The 22,882-nt window shown below is 41.1% G+C and overlaps 1 long non-coding RNA gene across 1 annotated transcript in view; it reads left to right on the top strand.

Moving 5' to 3' along the window:
• LOC122461102 overlaps positions 1–5,978 on the top strand; it is a 57,249-nt gene extending 51,271 nt beyond the window's left edge. Inside the window, exons 2-3 of the long non-coding RNA XR_006282834.1 lie at positions 4,220–4,301; positions 5,845–5,978. This is a non-coding gene — a long non-coding RNA (uncharacterized LOC122461102). The remainder of the gene's footprint in view (positions 1–4,219; positions 4,302–5,844) is intronic.
• The last annotated feature ends 16,904 nt before the right edge of the window (positions 5,979–22,882 follow it).

Here is a 22,882-nt window from a genome sequence, read left to right as displayed (position 1 = left end):
ACATTAGCGAGCGTGTTTGAGTAAGTGGGAGGTTTTGGCTTTGCTTATTATTTTTCTATTAGTCCTTGTCTACACTTGCAGGGACTCGTAGAGTTTGTGCAGCTACATGCCATAGTAAAAAGCAGGCTGTGTCCACCCTGTGGCGGGTAGCTGCATGTTTCAGCTAAGAGCTCTAGCATGGGGGAGACAGAGAGGAAAGGCTCTGGCAGTAGGGAGGTAGCAGGATACTACACAGCTAAAAATAGCAGCATGAACATTGGAGGCACTGGTTCGGTATGTAGAGGGCTCATGCTGTACATCTGATCGAATCCAGTGTATGGTAGGGATAGAATCAGCCAGAACTAGCAGCCCAAACCAAAACCCTTGAGTTTTCGAACCATTTTGACCAACTCGTCTAAAGGGAATTTAACTGATTTAGCTTGATACTGTAATTTTTAAACACCTATTCTTCATGCATTTAAAAAGCATTGCTATTCTCCTAGTTTATTAATAAATTCTTTGAATCTTAATTCTTTTTTATTCCTCCTTTACGTTAACATATCAGTTTCTCAATTTTGAGCTCCCCAAGAGAGCTGTGTTGGTAGTGCTGAATTTTTATGTAAAGATCAATGAAGCATGTACTTTGACAAACACATATAAAATATGGATTTTATGAACAGGCAAGGGAAAGGATGAGGCAAATATGATTCCTTACCAGCTGGTGAGACTATTGTTAATGCAAAACTGCCTTACAATATCTCAATTGGAAGCCGAAGAAGGGACTAATTTTTTTTTAAATAATTCATAGTGAATTCCTGATTGAAAATCACTGTGTATTTCATGGACCATTTCCAAAAAGGGTTCACTTTCTTGAAATTTTTCATTAAAAAGTTTGAAATGGTCTGATTTTTTAATAGAATGAATCAGCTACATGCCACCGAAGAGTTTACTCTGGAAAAGAAATGCCAGGGAGTCCATGAAGCCCACAAGTGACTATCTTATTAACGGTTTCAGAGTAGCAGCCGTGTTAGTCTGTATTCGCAAAAAGAAAAGGAGTACTTGTGGCACCCTAGAGACCAACAAATTTGTTAGAGCATAAGCTTTCGTGAGCTACAGCTCACTTCATCGGATGCGTTACGATGAAGTGAGCTGTAGCTCACGAAAGCTTATGCTCTAATAAATTTGTTGGTCTCTAGGGTGCCACAAGTACTCCTTTTCTTTTTATCTTATTACCATTGATGTTTATGTGAAAAGTGCTTTGGGTTTGTGGTGTTGGGTAGTAGTATAAAACACTTAGATTAAAAAAAAACTATTGTTTTCTTTTTGTGAATACAGACTAACACGGCTGCTACTTTGAAACCTATAGTTTTCTGTTCTTGAAGCTGACATTGAAATTTTTTCAGGGTTTCTTTTTCAGATTTTCAGGGTGTTTTCCCTTTCTTGTCTCCCCTCACTATCTCTTATTTTTTCATTTCATTTTAGCACTGGAAATGGGGAGGGTTTGACTTGTTTTTAATTTTGTCAAAAAATCTGAAAAAATCTCTGTGAAGATGGACTTCTTCAAAAATGACAAATTTTTTTTGCTGAAAAGAGATCACAACTAGTGTTATAAAATAGTGCTTGAGATAAGAACTAGTTACTGGAGTCTGAGACAGGATCAAGGAAATTAATACTTGGAATTTATTTGGAAACAGCTACAGTTTGGACGGAGGTACTCAACCTTTTCTGTACTGTGACCTCTCCACCCAAGGTGCAAAAGAAACAATAAGCTTCAGGATCTGCCTCCTCAGGGGTGCTGGAACAATTTTTATAGTGGGGGTGCTGAGAGCCATTGAACCAAACTGTAAACCCTGTATATAATGGAAACTACTTCAAGCGAGGGGGTGCGACAGAACCCCTACTTTCAGCCCCCATGCTCCTCCTATCTTTCTATAAAGACTCCCTGATATCATCTGAATGATGGAGCTTCCTCCCAAGATCAGCCTTCATATAGTCTTTCTCATTCCAAGAAGGCTCATACATTCCTAATCTAAAGCTTAACCACGGTTCTGTATATAAGAATCTTGGGAGTTGCAGATCATGCCAGCAGTATGAGAACTGTCATGTCTTCAGGATGGAAAAACGTAGAGGAGAAATAATACCCTGCGGTGCTGATCTCTGCCTTGGTACCAGTCTGACATCCATCCTTGGTTGTCACTGCAGAAGCCAGTATAAAGGTGTCCGCACATAGGAAAAAAATGTGTAAATATAATGAAAACCAGTAAGGGTCCATTTTTCCTACAGAAAAAAGGAATTGAATTTCTCAGGCATGTGGCAGGAGGTTGCTGATTAAACATAAAACAATGCTATAAAAGTGGCAGTGTAAAACAGAGCTGCGCTCAGAAAATGTCTCTCTGATGAGATTTTCCGTTGTAAAACTCAATCTAGTTTAATGTATTTTGCCTATAATTTTCCTCCCTACTCATCTTGTCCCTGGCTTTGCTGTCTCAAGTTATACAGATGAACTTCCTTTGGCACATGCACCACATTAAGATATATAAAAAATGGAAATTTCCTAAAGATCATGCAGAGCAAGAGACGACTGATGGAATAATGGGTAGCTTGCTCCTCATTTGTACATGTCACTGTATGTTGACAAAGATCAATAGTTTCTTTTAAAGATGGCACCTTTGGGAACTGAACACCGCAGGGTATGAATAGCTGACTAGATTGTATAAGTGTGTCTGATATCAAGCTGTATTGAAATCAATGAAACACCACCTGGTCTTATTTATTGTGATGGGTAGCACACGAAGGTAGAACTATATGACAATCACCCTACAGCCATCAGAAAACTAGATGTGAAGAAAAATTATATTTGAAAAATGAAGGTGTTACATAGATATGATTTGCAGTATTTATTTTAATGATCAGCTCTTGCTTTTTCCCCCATCTCCAAATGTATCTTTCTTTCAGTCTATTCAGCTGTTATAATGATGTTGGATACTTTGATTGCATTATTGTATGCAGAAACTGGCCTGCAATTTCAGAAATAGAGCCACCTAACTGCACAGTATTGTCAGAGTAATAGGTGTTAAGAAAGTCTGGGGGTAAGTAGCGAAATAATAATTGACTAGTTAAAAGATAAAAGTTCATGGCATGAGAAAAAGCCTGAAACAGCCTTTTCAGGCTATTCCAAAGAAACTTCACTAACTAAGGTCTCGAACAGGATATATCATAAGAATAAATTCTCATTGGATAATTACCCAGCATTAGAAAACACTTGCTAGCTTCTGACAGAGGCAGGTACAAATTAGAAATGAATTCTTTAATAGATGCCATTAACATCACACTATAAACTCCCCAAACTGATTAGCATCGGGTAACATACATGTTTATTTCTGAAGCTGATCATGTATTAAAAAGGTTTTAGAAAATAAGTATTTCTCCTAATGACTTTCCTTTCAACAGTACCAGGACTTTAAACGTATGACAGTCACCTTGTCCTACATCTGCCATTTTGTATTTGCAATTTGAGTCTATGACGTTATTATAAACCTTTTCCTGCTGTTTTTAATAAGGAAAAGGTTCCCATTGAAATAACAGGCAATGCACACAGGTTTGGAAATGAGCCTAAACCAAAACTCTGGATTCCAACATCTTGACCTGTGTAAAAGCTTCAGGGCTTCTCTAAATTATGTCTTGTAGGCCATGGCCACACCCTTCTCCTTCTGGCCTTGCCACTCTTGATTACTTGCCATGCGCACCTGTTTGTCCCTTATGCTGGGACTGGGAGGGAAGTTGGCTGTCTCTGTTTCACTCAGAGATTCCCCTTGCAAAAGGAATCTCCAAACAGAGAGACACACCAGCTTTCCTGCCCCCTGCAACTTGGGAATATTGCAGAGGTGCCAGAACAGGGCTCAGGAATTGAGAGCACAATGTCTAAAATAATTAATATATTTTCCTCCTGTGTTGGAAATTTATCATTTGGAACACCTGCTCTGAAATTTATTCTGGCTAGGGACCCAAGCAAAGAGCATTATTTTTAGAGTTCAGCATATCTTCACTCTTGTTAGTAGATCAATTATGAAAGCTCAGTTTCACCACATGGAGCGTGGGTCAGCAGGTCCTGTCTGAAAAAATGGCTGTAGAAAAACAAAAAGGGTTTAAAAAGTAGAAAGTGTATTTCAAAACCTGTTGAGGCTCCATCAGTGCTTAGGGCAAGAAGCACTTTAAATTTACTATTCATTTTATTTTATAGGTGGGAACATTGCTTTCTCCAAAAGTTATAATTCTGGGAAGGCAATAATGCTGTGGATCGTAGAGATAGTCGTTGTAACCAGGTATGTGTGTATGTGAGTGGAGGTGTTTGCCCATATGTTTGCTGTGAAAAATCTATTGCTTCTTTGTCATTTTTTTCAATGTAACATAAAAGATGGTATAGTCTAGATTTCTGTAGGTTTGTTCCTTAATTATTTATGTATCAAACATGCAAGAATTTGAGAGGAAGGATGGTCTTCTGGTAAAATAAATGGATAGTCCCTGCGGAGAACTCAGGGTTCAATTCTTGGTTCTGCCATAGACTTTCTGTGTGAACTTGGGGAAGTCATTTAATCTGATTGTGCCTCTATTCCCCATCTGCAAAATGGGGATAATTGTTCTTTGTCCCCCACCTCGGTCTATTTAGATTGTGAGCTCTTCAGGAAAAGGACTGCCTATTATTGTGTTTGTACAGTGTCTAGAATAATGAGGCCATGTAGTCAGTAAAACAAATAATTACACTGATAATATACACATTTTCAGAAAAATTGTCCTCTTTATCTGTCTTTTTATTGTTTGTTCACATATACCTGGCTAATTTCCATAACCCAGTCTCCCATTTTGTCTCTGCAATTGAGAGCACAGTTTAGGTGATTTCAATCATAAATCATATACTGAGATATCTAAACAACCTTAACTGCACCCACAAAAATCATGGGGGCAAATTTTAGCACTTCTGAGATTAAAGAAACTATGAGCAATGTCTTGAGGTTTAACAGTACATCTGAAATCCCAACTGATCAGACTCAGTTGCTGGGAGGAGATAGACTAGTTTGACATTCATTTCTGACAGTCCTTAAATCACCAGTTAAAAATGTCACTTTTACTATACAAACCTATATTTCCTCCAGGCGTTTTTATTACTTATTTCACTCAAAAATCTGCATTTTATTAGATGTTCTAAAGACATCAAACTCCTAAAACTTTCGGCAGCTCATGAAGATTAAGGACCAAATTATGGCTGTTGAAAGTCCATTAACTTCAGAGGAGTTACACCAGCAGAGAATTTGGCCCTAGCTGTTCTCATTAAAGAAGCTCTTATTTCTGGCCACTAAGGGAATCTGAGCAATGCAAGTATAGACTGCTTGTTAATTACCTGTGCATATTTGTCAACTGAACACCTGATCTTTTCATTGATCTGAGGAAACGTGATTATATTTCTAAAGAACACAGTGTCTCAAAGCAGGAGATTTTGGAGTAATGTGATGGGGTATACACCACAGTGGACAATGTGGAGGTTAAGGAGCTGCTCTGAGCTCAGCCAGCTCTGCCCTGCCACACCTTCAAGACATGCACAGGCTGGGAGGAGGAACATAAAAGGAGGGCAGAGCAGCTCACTTGTTGGTAGACCAGGGAAGAGAACAGACCTTCAACCATCTTCTCCTGAAGAGAGGGCTGAGGGAAGGCAAGGTCTTCCCAGACAGGGTTTTCCGAGGTCCCTCACAGAGTGAAGGGAGGGCCAGATCCTGAAACACCCTGAGAGGAGGCCTTCCTGTCTTTCTCTTTTACTAATTCAGTTTATATGTGCTCATTCTCCTTGCTTTTTGTTCACGGATTACCCCAAAGGGGAAAAATTTTTGAAGTGACCTGGGCAGAGAGTCAAGTCGCAAGAAGAGACAGGCCACCACAGGGGTGGAGTAGCAACTATCAAGAGATTCCAGTGGAGAGAGAGCTGCTACTACATGCCCAGCCATGAGAAGGTGCCACAAGTGAGCTAACCCACTCCCAAGTAATGAACTCATTAATTTGAATTTTCTGAGTGCACTTTATGCTGCATTCCGCATGTTACACCAGCTTGTGTCAGTTACTGAATATTAAGTAATCTGACATAATGCAATCTGACAGGATGCTGCAGACAGGGAATCTGAAAATTTAAACTGCCTCAAGGGAAAAAAAACGCTGATTCAAAATTTTGTGCAATATTTTTTTCCAACTATACCTTGCTACTTGAAGAAAGGTGTGGGTGAATAATGTGAATAACGTAGCTGAAGTCAACGTACTTAGATCGACTTACCATGGTGTCTTCACTGTGGTGAGTCAACTGCTCCACTCCCCTGTCGACTCCACCTGCACCTCTCGTGGCAGTGGAGTACAGGAGTCGATGGGAGAGTGCTCAGGGGTCAATTTATCGCCTCTAGACTAGACGCGATAAATTGATCCCCCCTGGATCAATCACTGCCCGCCGATTTGGCGGGTAGTGTAGACATACAATTAGTAACTTAGTTATTCCACTTGTAACTTTCAGAGATCGAGAATGTAACTTGGGCTGTACAGCTGTGCAGGTACATAAGGGACTTCTCCTTGTGCCCCTCCATAGGCTACTCACACATTGCATCCAGCTGCAGAGGGCTAAGAGGATGCTGCACACCTGTTAGTCCCTGCTGGGCTGGATGATCAGGCAGTGGATGTGAAATTTATTCCCAAATATACCAGTCAGCAAAGCTGAATACTTCCTGTTCCTTCTCTGAGCTTCTTGTGGGGCATCACAGCGACACAGCTTGTGGCAATGCCACCAACTAGAATGAACAGAGTGTAGGACTGCCAGTAACCAAGCTCTCCTGAAGGATAATCCCAATTCTAACATTAACACTGCTTCTCTTTTACCCTCAGGTAATTAGCTCAGAGTTGCTGAGCGTTCCCAGCATCCATTGATTTCACCTGGATTTGTAGGGGTTCAGTGCTACTGAGAATCAGCCCCCATTAATCGTTCTGTCCTATCTTCCCCATTTGAAGAAAACAAGAGGACGATATATCCCTATCAAACAACTGGGTTCTGAGGAGAAGCTGTTTAATATGTTCTTTGAGGATGAACAGAGCTTTGATACAACACGTGTTAATTGCTATTTTCCATGTGCACAAGTAAGCTACAAGATGTGGGGCAGAGCATATATCTTCAATGTCTTCACATGATTGAACATACATCTACACAGTCTGTATTAGAGGAACTTTGGCTGAATGTTTGTCATGAGCTGTTTTCCTGAAAACCTCCTGTCATGAATAAATTAATAATAAAAGGGATTTTATACCCACTTTCAAGGTGGCCATTTCTGAGGTCCTTCATGACAAAGGACATTCTGGAAACACGGAGCTGCAGAAAGCGAAGCTGTGATTTAAACCACAGCCCATGCTATGAGCTGGTGTGGTGGTGCAGTGCCCAAGGAGGAATTCTCAGAGATAGTGTTTCTGAGACACTCCTCTGGAAACAGAAACACTGATAGACCCTTTGAAAAGGTTACAGTCTGCCCTTCCTCTGATACTTGGCCCTGTGCAGATGTGGGTCAGGCAGGTCCTTTGGGTTTCTGTTGCCACCTATGACACTAGAGATCTTGGTCCTTCAGCATCAGGGGCCTGATGGAATTCTCATTGAAATCAGTGCAATGACTCTCATTGACTCCAAGGGAGTAGGACTGGGCTCTATGGATGAAATCCTGTCTGATCCCATTAAGGTTAGTGGGAGTTCTGCTATTTTCTTCAGTGGAGCCAGGTTTTCACCTCAGAAGTTTAAGGACCAGGATTGTGTCTAGCTTCTCAGAGGCTCAAAAGGGGAAAGTCTCCTGGTGCCCTTTCCTTCCACTGCTTCTCCGGGTGTCAGTGCCAGATACAATTAGTAGATACTCTTCTTGAATCTCCAAGCACCAGGCAGCTATGGCCCCATATCCCCCGAGATAAAGGGTGTTGAGGGAGTGAGACATTTGGTTCGGTGATTAAGACAAACCCAGGTATCATTGTAAAGCCCTACTGCATCAACCTTGTTCTACTCCCGGGAGATCATGCCGCTACACTTGCAATGCTAAGTATGCAAACATTCTGGGAAATTCTCAGATATAGCTTTCTTTTCCACTGTACTACTTTAAAATAAGTCAACTCAGTCCCCAGACTGCACAATAGGTATTTTTTTGATTATTATCATGATGCCTTCATTTCAAATCTTAGGACTGAATTGTCAATGAAATTTGAAATATGGTAAGAAAAAGCTATAAATTCAAGGCTTATAGTTGATTATTCATAATTGAGTTACAGCTCATTTGTATATGTCATCTCCAGCCCCTCTGTATAAAAGCAGTGCTAAGTTCTGACCACACCACCAAAAAGAAAATTTCTTTCCTGTTGGTTCATTTCTAGTTCCAGCTTCCCACTCTTCCTCGGTGTTGTGCATATGTGGAGTAAGCTTTCCCACCTGCCCCATTATCTAATTCTCTGACCTCTGTCCCAAATGTCTGGATGCATGACAGATAATACTCCATCTTTAAATCTTGACAAATGAATACTAATATTGATAGAAAAGCCATATAGATCTGCCCCAACACTTAGGTTAGAGTATGTTGTAGGTATCAAAGGGGAGACGCTATCTAGTGCAGCAGTGGGCATGTGGCCCGTCAGGGTAATCCGGTGGCAGGCGGTGAGACAGTTTGTTTACATTGACCATCCACAGGCATGGCCGTCCGCAGCTCCCCAGTGTCCGCAGTGCGCCGCTCATGGCCAAGTCTAGGGATCACTCAATTCTAGGGATCACCTCTTCAGATGAGGTAAATAGTCATAGTTCCATGCCTAAGTTTCTTTGTGAATCTAATCCATTAATGGTGTTTATGGATTTATAATAAATAGAGAATATTTCTTATCATTTACTTAGGTACTATATTTTCCACTGTTTGTGTCCTACATTTTTTATTGCATTCATATTGTAATGGGGTGTTTTTATATCCCTATGTAATGCTAATTTCTGAAATATATCAATTGGTTCTGAAATTACTTTATGGAATTTTACCTATACTATTGCTTTAGGAAAGATAATTTCTGATTATGGATTAGTAGCTTCTGTTGTATTCAGATTTCATACGTATATCCATCAGTCAAAAATACCTGATAGATAAAAGCTACAATTGGTAGATGCTCCAAAAAGTTAAAAATCTTTGAGCAAAATTAAAATGACCAGTGGAAGAAGCAACAAGGGTATTTGGGCTGCAACAGCTCTGTTTCCGTGCAAAGCGGTGAAGTGGTAGATACTGCTACAGGACTTTGGAAAATATACTGCCAAGCTGCTCCTAAGGTATTAGGCCAAATTCTGTACCTATGAAGTCAATGGAAGTTTTTATAATCACTGCAGCTGGACCAGAATTTGCCCCATTTCTTCATGTCTGTGTGTACATTTTTTATGACATCAAAGACCTCCTTTTCCATTTCACCCAATTACTGCTATCCAAGTTGGTAATGGGGTAATTTTCATCACATCAAATGCACTCATAGACACATCTCATCAGAAAATTGTGGCACATCTATGCTACTGCATAGATAATAGGGTTGAAGTGACCTCCTGCGTCAGCTATTCTGTCCATCTGAATCACAGTAGGATTGTTTCAATGCTTTCTAAAGCATCACTAATATAGCTGATTCTCAAACCTTGCACTGAATATCTTTACTGACATCAAATCCTCAACCTTTGTTGGCTGCTAATTCCTTGGCATTCTCTAATTGTCAGTATGCGTCTTAGCTGCATTTATTCTTTAATTATGTTGTAGGAGAAAAAATGAGTTCATGCCATTGTTAATAGGAGCAACATGATATTTACCCTCTTTAGCAATAAATATATTGCAAAGTCAATATTCAACCCTATTAATTTTTGATGGTAGAGAATATTACGTTATGCAGGTTCTAGAATCAGAAATGAATACATTTAAATTTATTACTTATACACAAACCCCATCAACAATCTTAACACAAACTTGATTTTTGCTATTACTGTGACAATAACAATTCTGCCAAATTTCAGTTTACTGACTTTCAAAAATCCAATTTAGGATTAATGTGAGAGCAACAACTAATGTGAAAAATTACTTTGAAATTTTTGGGTCTTTAAATGTTATCTCACAGCACTTAAGAAAGACATTTCACTGTAGGCTTAAAAAATCCATACATCTCAGAGAAAAGAGGCAAGCGGTTGACTATTAAAGCACAATTTTACCCAGCTGTCAAGTTGAACTGGGTATCTTGCTTTATTGCAATCTGATCATTTCAAGCAATACTTTAACATTAATACACTGCTTAATATTGATGGATATGTTACCGGATCCAGAGAAGATAATATTTGATAACAGTATTCTCTTCTTACTACTCATTGCAGTCCCATGGTTTTTGGTTAGTTACAGCAATAATTCCAGCTTTTTTACCTCCTCAAACTTGATGAATAGTACCAGTAATTTTACCTGGAAAAATGAAAATACAATACATATGATTGGAAAAATTATCCAAAACAGGGATATTCTATACAAGGGTGAAGTTTGGAAAGCAGCAATGCCAAAAAAGACCTAGGGGTGATAGTGGACTGCAAAAGAAACCTGGGGTCAGATCCTTCATTAGTGTAAATTGGTGTAGCTCCATCGACTTTGGACTTGTATTGGGATAAGGAGAAAATAGAGGCAAAATTGCACAGCATGGAGAGAAATAAATCCTATCATAAGAGCATGTGAGAGGAAAATGGCTACACTGGATACCTTTCCCTCTCATGTAACTACCTTTCCAGCCTCTGCAAGTCATTTGTCACAGCCACAGAGAAAAACTAGACAAGGCAGAAAATTGTGGAAGAGACCCCACTTTGAGCAGCATTCTGTTTTCCAACTTTAGCCGATCCACCAGGAAAAGTCATGGAGAGCAACCTGTGGTTCCTCTGCAAAATCAGAGCCCCAAAGGGTTCTGGCAATTATTGGCAGCATTTGGCTGTTGGCCCTTCTATGCTCCAATGGGTTGGTGGGGAGCTGGAAGGGAGAGAGGGGAGACCAGAAAGCTACCTCCTCACAGTTGGGCAGGATCCACAGAGCTTAGGCTGAGTCTCTGGAGATGCTCTGCACTCCAAACCCCTGCTATTTCTGGCTGTGGGGGTTGGAATTAATATTCAGAATCCATTGTAGCCCAAGAGATTTTACCTTATTGTTTTTCTTGGCTTTTTTTGCAAAAGGGGAGCATGTGAACCAATGTGATTTTGAACAGCATGAGTTTGATCCTGCAATATGCTGAGCCCTTTTGCCCTGATTCAGCAAAGCCTAATGTTATACATGTCCCTAAGAAGTGGTCTGCTGGATAGTGACCAGACTGCTCAGCACATTACAAGGCAGATATCTTTTTAAGATCAGAGAACTGAGACTCTCTTGTTATAGCTTTGGAAGGGACATGCCTAGAATAATGCAATTCTTTCTGAAGTCCTCATGTTGCTGGAAAGATGTAGTCAACTTGGAAGAAATTCACAGATGAGTAACAAGAGCAATTAACTGATGGGGGGGGGGAGGGGAAAGACTTGCTAAGATTATAAAAAGAACCAAATATGTAGACTGTCTAGATGCTGATTAAAGGAAAAATATCAAGGAAACAATTCCAATTCTGTAAACTCCCTTGAATTACAAAAGAACTAAGCCTTATAGCAAAATATATCAGTGCTCTTTGGAGTAATGATTGTTCTGTGATTTTGAAATAGCCTCCCAAGGGAGATAGTGGAAGCCCCGTCCACTGAGGCATTTAAAAAGTCAGTTTTATGCTGTTGTGAATTGAGAGTGAATTTGGCTCAATGTGTTCAGTACAGTGCTTCATCCCAGGAGTTAAAAAGTATTTACAGGACTATTGAAGAGAGCCAGGATGGCCTTGGTGCTAGTACATGTTCAGTCCTGGGCTAGATTATAAAATCTTTACTCAAGCTGGTGAGCATTTACTCACATGAACCGTTCCATTTCTTCTCTATGTATCAGTTTCCCCATCTTCTAATGGGGATAACAACACTGATCTGTCATACAAGATACGTACAAGCGTGAGTTCATTCATTAATATTTGAGATCCTTAGATGGAATCATATAAGTGGAAATTCTTATTAGTAATGGGTCAAATTCTTAGCTGTTGACTCATTTTCTACTTGTTCTTTATTCAGTCAGATTCCAATTGAAGCCAATGGAGGATTATATATGTTTCATGTATGCTTGCTATCATACTAATACTCCTAATATCATGAAGGACTCTGTGTGTCTAAAAATAAACTGGCTCTTTATTAAGAGATCAACATGCAGAGATGCTGCAACTACAACTAGTATTCTGGCCATATGCACACCAACTTCTGGTTCCTCTTCTAAACTCTTCCCTCCTGCACCTTGTGCTTCTCCCTCCAAATTTGATGCAGGTTGCTACAGCAAGAATAAGGATGACCAAAATGGAGGGAGGAGTTTAGGACTTGGACAATGATAATTATCAGTAGTAATCCTAGTAATACAAATGAATAGTAAATTCATCAACATAAAAGAAACATGAAGGTCTTTACTCTGCAGAACTATGTGTTTAATATTCTCTAGTGGTACAATACAATTCTGATTTCATTTAGAACAATAGTATGGTTCTATAACAAACCCCCTCCTTGTCCAAAGGACCTGATCCAAATATCATTTAAATCAATGTAAAGATACCCATGTCTTGGCCCATGATATTTGTGAGCTATACAGAGGCCTCCATTGGTGATCACCTTACACTCTTTCATGAAATTCAGAATGCTATTTTTGCAATTCATAACAAATTACTGAAATCACTGTTGGGAAGAGAATTGAATTCTCTTGTTTTCAGATAAGTGCTCAGTAATGCAGCTAATGAGAGAGCCTTATTAGCTTAGCCCAGTGCCTGCTCTTTTGAAATTAGATTTCCTGCTGCTACTCAGAGCACTCCAGAGATGAATGGCCAGGATCTGTGATCTGTTACATATTCATTGCATTCAGTTTAAAATGAGCACAGGATCTGATGTAAATTACCATTGTACTATTGACCCCAATGGATCTACACCAATTAACAATAGCTTAGTTTCTGACTTGAAAAGGTGCAAAAACATGTTAAGAATCAAATGATTTTGTCTGCACAAAGTAAAATGAAATATGGGTGTTTTTAGCTTGCTTATCTCAAAACAGGAATCAATATTTTCTATTTAAGAAGGCACTTTAGGAGGAAGGAAAATGCAACCTAAATTGCCACTGTCTATCTGAAATTATTCTTGCTTACAAAACATTTCATTTAAATGAGCCTTTATAAACAACTATGCTTTGGTTAGGCATTCTGGTACTACAAAGATGGACACCATTACAAAACCTCAAGGTAGACACTGATAGAGTCAAATGACAAATTTCTATATGCTTTGACATTTGTCTGACGCTATCCCTGAAATCCTCTTTCAATTTTTAGAAAGTCACCCATCACCATGATATCTGAGTCCTACCACTGGGAATTCAACATCCCCTTGTTAGGACATACCTGGATGTTTCAAAATCCAAACAGTGTCAAAACATGTCTAATGTTTGCTACTCTAAAGTATTTCCCATAACCATATATTTCTATAGTAGTGATTCTAACAACACAGCACCTTATTAGTTCAAGCTAGCCACTATGCTTTAACATTACATGTAGAACAAAAGTTTTCTGTTTAAATTATTTTGACCATATAAATATACGCAAAGAAAAATATCTCAGCCTATGAATAGGATGTTGTGAAATTAATTCTGTGTAGAATTGATCCAGTTACAAATTGTAACTGTCATAAGCAGAGCCCCCAAACTCTATTACATTAATTTATGTTGTAACTTGTATTGAAGACATTTAGTGCTGATGAAAATGGTATTATACCATACTATTGCCTATCTAGTCTCCTACTATGAACAACACATTTTTTTGATGATTTAGTTGGTTTAAAGACACTTGAATCTACACACCGAATACATTTCAAAAAGTCAAGTCTTATTCCCAAGGGAGTAGTTTTCAAAGGAAAGACTCCTGGAAACTCTTGGGTATTTATAACCCAGATAAAGCAAGGTAATATACATGGACAGATACATTTATTTAACAAGACTTTGAAGATATGAACATGGCCAAAAGTATATACTGCTTAGCGAATGTTAATGTTATTCCCAAGCTTGTTTTAAAATAAGATCTATAAAATCTCCCATTGACTTCAGTGGAGTCAGGATTTCACCCATAAGCTACAAATAATGGACAAGACTGTTTCTTGTACTATACACCCATCCGGACGTGTAAGGGGGAGTAAGACCAAATGATGGAGTATAGGGTGATGATCTGCATTGTGGATCACAGTATTGTCTCTCTGTGGCTGCTGCTCCTCCTCCTATGGTGGGACACTGCTAGGCAAGGGTGGGGAATGTGTGCATTGGTGGCTTTGCCTACCTCCACTTGATGCATTAGTCAACAGAAATGAACCGGTGCAGATGAAAAAGTGATCTGCTTCTGGTGCTGACCAGCAGCAGGTTAATTCTCTCTGGAGCAAGGCAGGGAACCAAGGGAGAAACTTGAACTCTCAGGATCACAGTTTGTTCTCCAATCTGCTTCTGGGACAATTCAACTAGATGTTGCTGCGTACTCAGAACAGCGGTTGTGATATCATAATCTAGTCCAATACAGGGGGTTGCTACTCTTCTGATGTGAAATGGAGAGCTGCCAGAGCAGTAAAGCAAAACCTAAAGAGGAGCCACTGAAATAGAAGTGAGAGCTGCTTTGGAGATGACGAGCTCCATGAAACTAAGTTTATCTGGCAGTGGTGAAAGAAGAGAGGAAGGTGGGGGGAAAAGGTAGATAGAGCTCCTGCAAGAGGCTTGGAGAAAGTATACTAGTGAGAATTTGATCCAGTTCAAGGAATGGAGTGGGAGACTCAGCACCATGAAACACAGAAGAAAAGTGGCCCAAATTCAGATCTGGATTTCAACTGCCCCCAAAGTGCAGAGGCGATGAGATCTAGGTTTTATTTCATCTCTTTAAATCTGTCCCCTTAAAGAACATCAATATCACCTCCAGGTAGCATACCAGCTGGCGAGAACAAATTTGAAACTCAACTAATGCCTATCTCATGACAGATCCAAAACCCCAGCCCCCTGGTTTTGACCTTCCATGCCATCTGTGGGCAAAGCTCAATCGCTTCAGATGTGGAGAGATCAGATGTGCTGCTAATGACTATAAATGGGCCTTTGTGAGGCTCTCTTCTGCTGCTATGGCCTGTTAGAAGATGTAGATCATATATTGCAAGCTGCATCCATTGGCAAGGGTTGCCTGATTCCCTCATGGACATGCGCAATGCTCTACCCTCAGTCATTGAATGGGTTAAGATATTTAGACTAACATGCTTGACTTGATTGCATTTACACTGACGTTCACAATAATAAAATAACAACTCATTATAAAGACAAATGTATTTATTTATTTACCATGAGCCGTAGTGTTTGTATTTCTATTGCAGTACCACAGTGAGGCCCAAGTATTGCGCACACAATGAAAAGGCAGTCACTACGCCGAAGCTCATCCAGTCAGTCAGAGCTATAGGTAATCAGAATCTGAATTCAGAATTCTGGCACTCTGAAATTCAGAGAGAAGAGATGGAGGTTTGGTTTGGTTTCCTATATGCAATGGTGATGCTGCTGCTGCTGTTTGTTGTTTTCAGAGAGAAAAATGCTCAGTTATGGAAATTTCATTCCATCTTGACTTTTGTGTTGATGTCTCATGAAACTGAATGGTTTATGGTACTACCAGAACCATCCAATAGAACTGCATCCCACTAAACGTAACTTAGCTGTTTTTATTCTGCGAATAATAAGTGAATGGATAAATAGCTAACCCATTAAGAATTTACCTTCTTAAATATAATGCACACAACCATATTGTGTTTATTTAAAATAAATACTATCTTAATTGCAAACTCTTCAGAGCAAAATCCTTGTGTTTATTTTTTTTCTGGTAAATGCCATGCCCTTTGGGTATGTGTGTGTGTGTCTTTACATATGTTATATAACAATACATACATGTCTGCCTTCACTACTGCTAAGTCATTTCTGAAGTGCCCATTAATGTAGAGTCTAGACACCAGTTGTAATGTTGAATTATATTTCTGTAACATATAGTGAGAACCCAAATAAATCCCTAAAAGGCCCTTTATATATTCTTACATAATACATAAACTTTGAACTATAACATTAAGCATCCAATGAAGTGAGCTGTAACTCACGAAAGCTTATGCTCAAATAAATTTGTTAATCTCTAAGGTGCCAGATGTACTCCTTTTCTTTTTGTGAATACAGACTAACACGTCTGCTACTCTGAAACCTGTCATTAAGAGAAGGTACTCTAATCCAGCATGAAGCAAGGATAAAAGAAATTTCATGTTTTTTAAGGCTAAGGGGACCATTATAATCCTTTACTCTGATATCCCTATGTAACACAAGTCATAGAACCTCACACTGTACTTTCTGAATCAAGCCCATAACCTCTGTTTGCCTATAGCATATCCTTTAGAAAGACTTGATTTAAAGTCTTCAAGTGTTCAGAATCCACCACAGCCATATGTAAGATGTTCTAATAGTTAAAGTCTATCTGGATAATATATTTATCTTTACTGCAGTTAGCAAGGAACCAAGATATTTTTGTGTCTGGGATATATGCACATTGTCAGATATACAGTGCTCTTTCTCGTGTAATGGAAATCAGGGAAAGATTTTAAATGTACTAAAATTCCCTCAACCTCTTCATCCCTTGCTGAATTTCTCTGTCTGTTTCGCTCTCTCCCCCAGCCTTCCCACTCAGATTCAGTACTCCAGTGCTTTATTCAATCTCTCTTCCTGCTCAGAAAGGTGAAACCATGTGAGCAGTGAACAGAAACCATTCCATCATGACCAATCACATGGTTCTAAAAGCAAATTCCATAAAGAGGCTACTGCAAGGGGCACTTGTTCGAAACAGTTGATGAACAACCCATTGGGTCAATAAGTGTCTAATAATCCATCCTCCGGCAACTGTGAACACACAAAACGTTGAAAATTCATGGGTAGGAGAAAACGTCCAAAGCTGATAAATAAATAATTCAGCATGAATAGTTTGACTGGTTATTTGGCCCTTACTACTCTCTTTGGTTCATTTCCCATATTAGTTCTATTTTAGGGAAAGGAGAGGAGTGGATTCCCTCTCTTTCTTTCTTCCATGTGTTGTTACTAGCCTTCTGATGGTTGTTACTCTGGCAGAGTATGCTTGATTTGGCTATTGCTTTTGGCTGCATTGTCAGTGTTTCCATCATTAGTGTGCTGTACATTTTTTTTCAGCCCTTGAACTGATCAATAGAGCATGTCAACTGTATTTCACATAAGCTTTAACCTATGTGGCATGCATGAGGTAAACCTCATTCATCTTCCTCCTAGGGAAAGATGCCTCACTACAGTCCTGGACCAAACACAACTGCTGCAGTACCGAACATGAGTAGCCAGCAGGAAGTCTGCTCAGAGGCTAAAGGGAGCTTTCCAGATGAACATGACAAGACATTTGCTCAAAACAACAGATCTCACAGCACCAGACTGGCATAATATAGAGCCAACATATTTCCATCTGTTCTACTTCTATCAGTTTAATTTCAGATTAAACCTATTTGTTATCTAAACCTCATCTATTGTTCCATTTTCAAGAAGGTGGATCTATGCCAAGAAATCTCTTGTCTTTGGTGCTATTAACTATTGATACATGAATTTTGCTCAGACCTGATTGGGATCTAAGTGGTGATTTCCCTCGGACATTTAGTCTGAGCAGACTTTCCCTTTAGCTGCTAGTGGCTTATTTCAGCAAGTGATGGTGCCATCCAGAATCTCTTCCTGATAAGGTGTATATGCTACTCTTGACCAGCAAAGCTTGCTATATGACTTGGAGTATGTAGTTTATATCAAACTTAACTTTAGCCTGCTGTGACCTCAGTGACCTCTGGGAGTTTATGCCATGGTTGACTTTGGCATTCAATGGCTGGTACACTGCACTCCTGTTTGATAATTCTTGTTTGACCTTACCTTACTCATGTAGCATCATATTTATGTTGCATGGCACCATTTTATGAGGTGATGTGACACTATGTAACACAATGTGACATTCAAAATGCAAAATGGTGCTCTGGAAATGTGACATAACTTGTTCAACATAAATATATGCTCTTAGCTAATCAGCATCCAGAGACATTGTTTCCAATCTAGCAACTAATGTAACTTAACAGACAGCAAATCACCATTGCAAACAAAAGCATTATTGTCTTCTTCGGCTTGAAAGTGATGAGAAATTACGGACAAAACAAAGTTCTCTCACTCTGAGGAAGGAGCATGGTCACTTTTAACCGTTTTAGGAGAGAATAAAACCCCAAATATGCATTTAGTAGGTCAAGGCAACCTTATTATTCTATTTTAAAAGGCTGCTCTCACTTTTTGCAATTGTGCTCCTATTCATAGAATCATAGAATCATAGAATATCAGGGTTGGAAGGGACCCCAGAAGGTCATCTAGTCCAACCCCCTGCTCAAAGCAGGACCAAGTCCCAGTTAAATCATCCCAGCCAGGGCTTTGTCAAGCCTGACCTTAAAAACCTCTAAGGAAGGAGATTCTACCACCTCCCTAGGTAACGCATTCCAGTGTTTCACCACCCTCTTAGTGAAAAAGTTTTTCCTAATATCCAATCTAAACCTCCCCCATTGCAACTTGAGACCATTACTCCTCGTTCTGTCATCTGCTACCATTGAGAACAGTCTAGAGCCATCCTCTTTGAAACCCCCTTTCAGGTAGTTGAAAGCAGCTATCAAATCCCCCCTCATTCTTCTCTTCTGCAGACTAAACAATCCCAGCTCCCTCAGCCTCTCCTCATAAGTCATGTGCTCTAGACCCCTAATCATTTTTGTTGCCCTTCGTTGTACTCTTTCCAATTTATCCACATCCTTCCTGTAGTGTGGGGCCCAAAACTGGACACAGTACTCCAGATGAGGCCTCACCAGTGTCGAATAGAGGGGAACGATCACGTCCCTCGATCTGCTCGCTATGCCCCTACTTATACATCCCAAAATGCCATTGGCCTTCTTGGCAACAAGGGCACACTGCTGACTCATATCCAGCTTCTCGTCCACTGTCACCCCTAGGTCCTTTTCCGCAGAACTGCTGCCGAGCCATTCGGTCCCTAGTCTGTAGCGGTGCATTGGATTCTTCCATCCTAAGTGCAGGACCCTGCACTTATCCTTATTGAACCTCATTAGATTTCTTTTGGCCCAATCCTCCAATTTGTCTAGGTCCTTCTGTATCCTATCCCTCCCCTCCAGCGTATCTACCACTCCTCCCAGTTTAGTATCATCCGCAAATTTGCTGAGAGTGCAATCCACACCATCCTCCAGATCATTTATGAAGATATTGAACAAAACGGGCCCCAGGACCGACCCCTGGGGCACTCCACTTGACACCAGCTGCCAACTAGACATGGAGCCATTGATCACTACCCGTTGAGCCCGACAATCTAGCCAGCTTTCTACCCACCTTATAGTGCATTCATCCAGCCCATACTTCCTTAACTTGCTGACAAGAATGCTGTGGGAGACCGTGTCAAAAGCTTTGCTAAAGTCAAGAAACAATACATCCACTGCTTTCCCTTCATCCACAGAACCAGTAATCTCATCATAAAAGGCGATTAGATTAGTCAGGCATGACCTTCCCTTGGTGAATCCATGCTGACTGTTCCTGATCACTTTCCTCTCCTCTAAGTGCTTCAGGATTGATTCTTTGAGGACCTGCTCCATGATTTTTCCAGGGACTGAGGTGAGGCTGACTGGCCTGTAGTTCCCAGGATCCTCCTTCTTCCCTTTTTTAAAGATGGGCACTACATTAGCCTTTTTCCAGTCATCCGGGACTTCCCCCGTTCGCCACGAGTTTTCAAAGATAATGGCCAAGGGCTCTGCAATCACAGCCGCCAATTCCTTCAGCACTCTCGGATGCAATTCGTCCGGCCCCATGGACTTGTGCACGTCCAGCTTTTCTAAATAGTCCCTAACCACCTCTATCTCTACAGAGGGCTGGCCATCTCTTCCCCATTTTGTGTTGCCCAGCACAGCAGTCTGGGAGCTGACCTTGTTAGTGAAAACAGAGGCAAAAAAAGCATTGAGTACATTAGCTTTTTCCACATCCTCTGTCACTAGCTTGCCTCCCTCATTCAGTAAGGGGCCCACACTTTCCTTGGCTTTCTTCTTGTTGCCAACATACCTGAAGAAACCCTTCTTGTTACTCTTGACATCTCTTGCTAGCTGCAGCTCCAGGTGCGATTTGGCCCTCCTGATATCTTTCCTACATGCCCGAGCAATATTTTTATACTCTTCCCTGGTCATATGTCCAACCTTCCACTTCTTGTAAGCTTCTTTTTTATGTTTAAGATCCGCTAGGATTTCACCATTAAGCCAAGCTGGTCGCCTGCCATATTTACTATTCTTTCGACTCATCGGGATGGTTTGTCCCTGTAACCTCAACAGGGATTCCTTGAAATACAGCCAGCTCTCCTGGACTCCCTTCCCTTTCATGTTAGTCCCCCAGGGGATCCTGGCCATCTGTTCCCTGAGGGAGTCAAAGTCTGCTTTCCTGAAGTCCAGGGTCCGTATCCTGCTGCTTACCTTTCTTCCCTGCGTCAGGATCCTGAACTCAACCAACTCATGGTCACTGCCTCCCAGATTCCCATCCACTTTTGCTTCCCCCACTAATTCTACCCGGTTTGTGAGCAGCAGGTCAAGAAAAGCGCTCCCCCTAGTTGGCTCCCCTAGCACTTGCACCAGGAAATTGTCCCCTACGCTTTCCAAAAACTTCCTGGATTGTCTATGCACCGCTGTATTGCTCTCCCAGCAGATATCAGGAAAATTAAAGTCACCCATGAGAATCAGGGCATGCGATCTAGTAGCTTCCGTGAGTTGCCGGAAGAAAGCCTCATCCACCTCATCCCCCTGGTCCGGTGGTCTATAGCAGACTCCCACCATGACATCACTCTTGTTGCACACACTTCTAAACTTAATCCAGAGACACTCAGGTTTTTCCACAGTTTCGTACCGGAGCTCTGAGCAGTCATACTGCTCCCTTACATACAGTGCTACTCCCCCACCTTTTCTGCCCTGCCTGTCCTTCCTGAACAGTTTATAACCATCCATGACTGTACTCCAGTCATGTGAGTTATCCCACCAAGTCTCTGTTATTCCAATCACGTCATAATTCCTTGACACCACCAGGACCTCCAGTTCTCCCTGCTTGTTTCCAAGGCTTTGTGCATTTGTATATAAGCACTTGAGATAACCTGTTGATCGCCCCTCATTCCCAGTATGAGGCAGGAGCCCTCCCCTCTCAGACATTCCTGCCTGTGCTTCCTCCCGGTATCCCGCTTTCCCACTTACCTCAGGGCTTTGGTCTCCTTCCCCCGGTGAACCTAGTTTAAAGCCCTCCTCACTAGGTTAGCCAGCCTGCTGGCAAAGATGTTCTTCCCTCTCTTCGTAAGATGGAGCCCGTCTCTGCCCAGCACTCCTCCTTCATGGAACACCATCCCATGGTCAAAGAATCCAAAGCCTTCTCTCCGACACCACCTGCGTAGCCATTCGTTGACCTCCACGATTCGACGGTCCCTACCCAGGCCTTTTCCTTCCACGGGGAGGATGGACGAGAACACCACTTGCGCCTCCAACTCCTTTATCCTTCTTCCCAGAGCCACGTAGTCCTCAGTGATCCGCTCAAGGTCATTCTTGGCAGTATCATTGGTGCCCACGTGGAGAAGCAGGAAGGGGTAGCGATCCGAGGGCTTGATGAGTCTCGGCAGTCTCTCCGTCACATCACGAATCTTAGCCCCTGGCAAGCAGCAGACTTCTCGGTTTTCCCGGTCAGGGCGGCAGATAGATGACTCAGTCCCCCGGAGGAGAGAGTCCCCGACCACCACCACCCGCCTTCTCCTCTTGGGAGTGGTGGTCGTGGAACCCCCAACCTCAGGACATCGCATCTCATGCCTCCCAACCAGCGGGGTCTCCTTCTGCTTTCTCCCCCCAGACATATCATCTGGTCCACTCTCCGCAATGGTACCTGTGGAGAGAACATGAAAGCGGTTAGTTACCTGTGTCTGTGTTACTGGAACCCGGACATTCCGCTTACCTCTTCTGGAGGTCACATGTTGCCAAGCTTCTTCACTGGCCTCTTGGCTCCTCTGTGCAACCTGCTCTACATCTTTAGAGCTTTGTGCCCCTAGAAGGCTATCCTGAGTTTGGTCCAGAAAATCCTCAGTCTCTCGTATACAACGCAGGGTCGTTACCTGTTGCTCCAGACCTTCAATCTTCTCTTCCAATATGGAGACCAGCTTGCACTTTGTACAGACAAAGTCGCTTCTGTCCTGTGGAAGAAAGACAAACATGGCACATCCAGTGCAGGTCACAATAGCTGAACCCCCCCCTTCCATATCACCTACCTACTATGAGCTTCCTCAGAGACGTTGGCAATTCTCATCTATATCACAAGACTCATTGAATCCTGAATTAGTGCTATCAGTTTTGATGCATGAGCTCAGACGATGGTCTGCTGTTTCCTTTCTTTTTTCTTTCCTGAGACGGTCTCTTGGATATTGTTTACTCTGTCTCTATACTTGTACATGTGTAAGTATATGAACAGTAGAGCTAGTAGAAAAAATGTTAATTTAAACATTTTTCTTAAATAAACAGAGACTTATTTAAAAAAAACCCTCAAAAATAATTCCATTTTTGAACATCTATATAGCCTGCTTCCCCCAAAAAATGAATTTGGAAAGTTTTTCACAA

Source organism: Dermochelys coriacea, chromosome 7, assembly GCF_009764565.3.
Source record: "Dermochelys coriacea isolate rDerCor1 chromosome 7, rDerCor1.pri.v4, whole genome shotgun sequence".
In the NCBI taxonomy this organism is placed as follows: Eukaryota; Metazoa; Chordata; order Testudines; family Dermochelyidae; genus Dermochelys; species Dermochelys coriacea.
The sequence above is the reverse complement of the archived record's forward strand: the minus strand, read 5'-3'. Positions and strand labels throughout refer to the sequence as shown.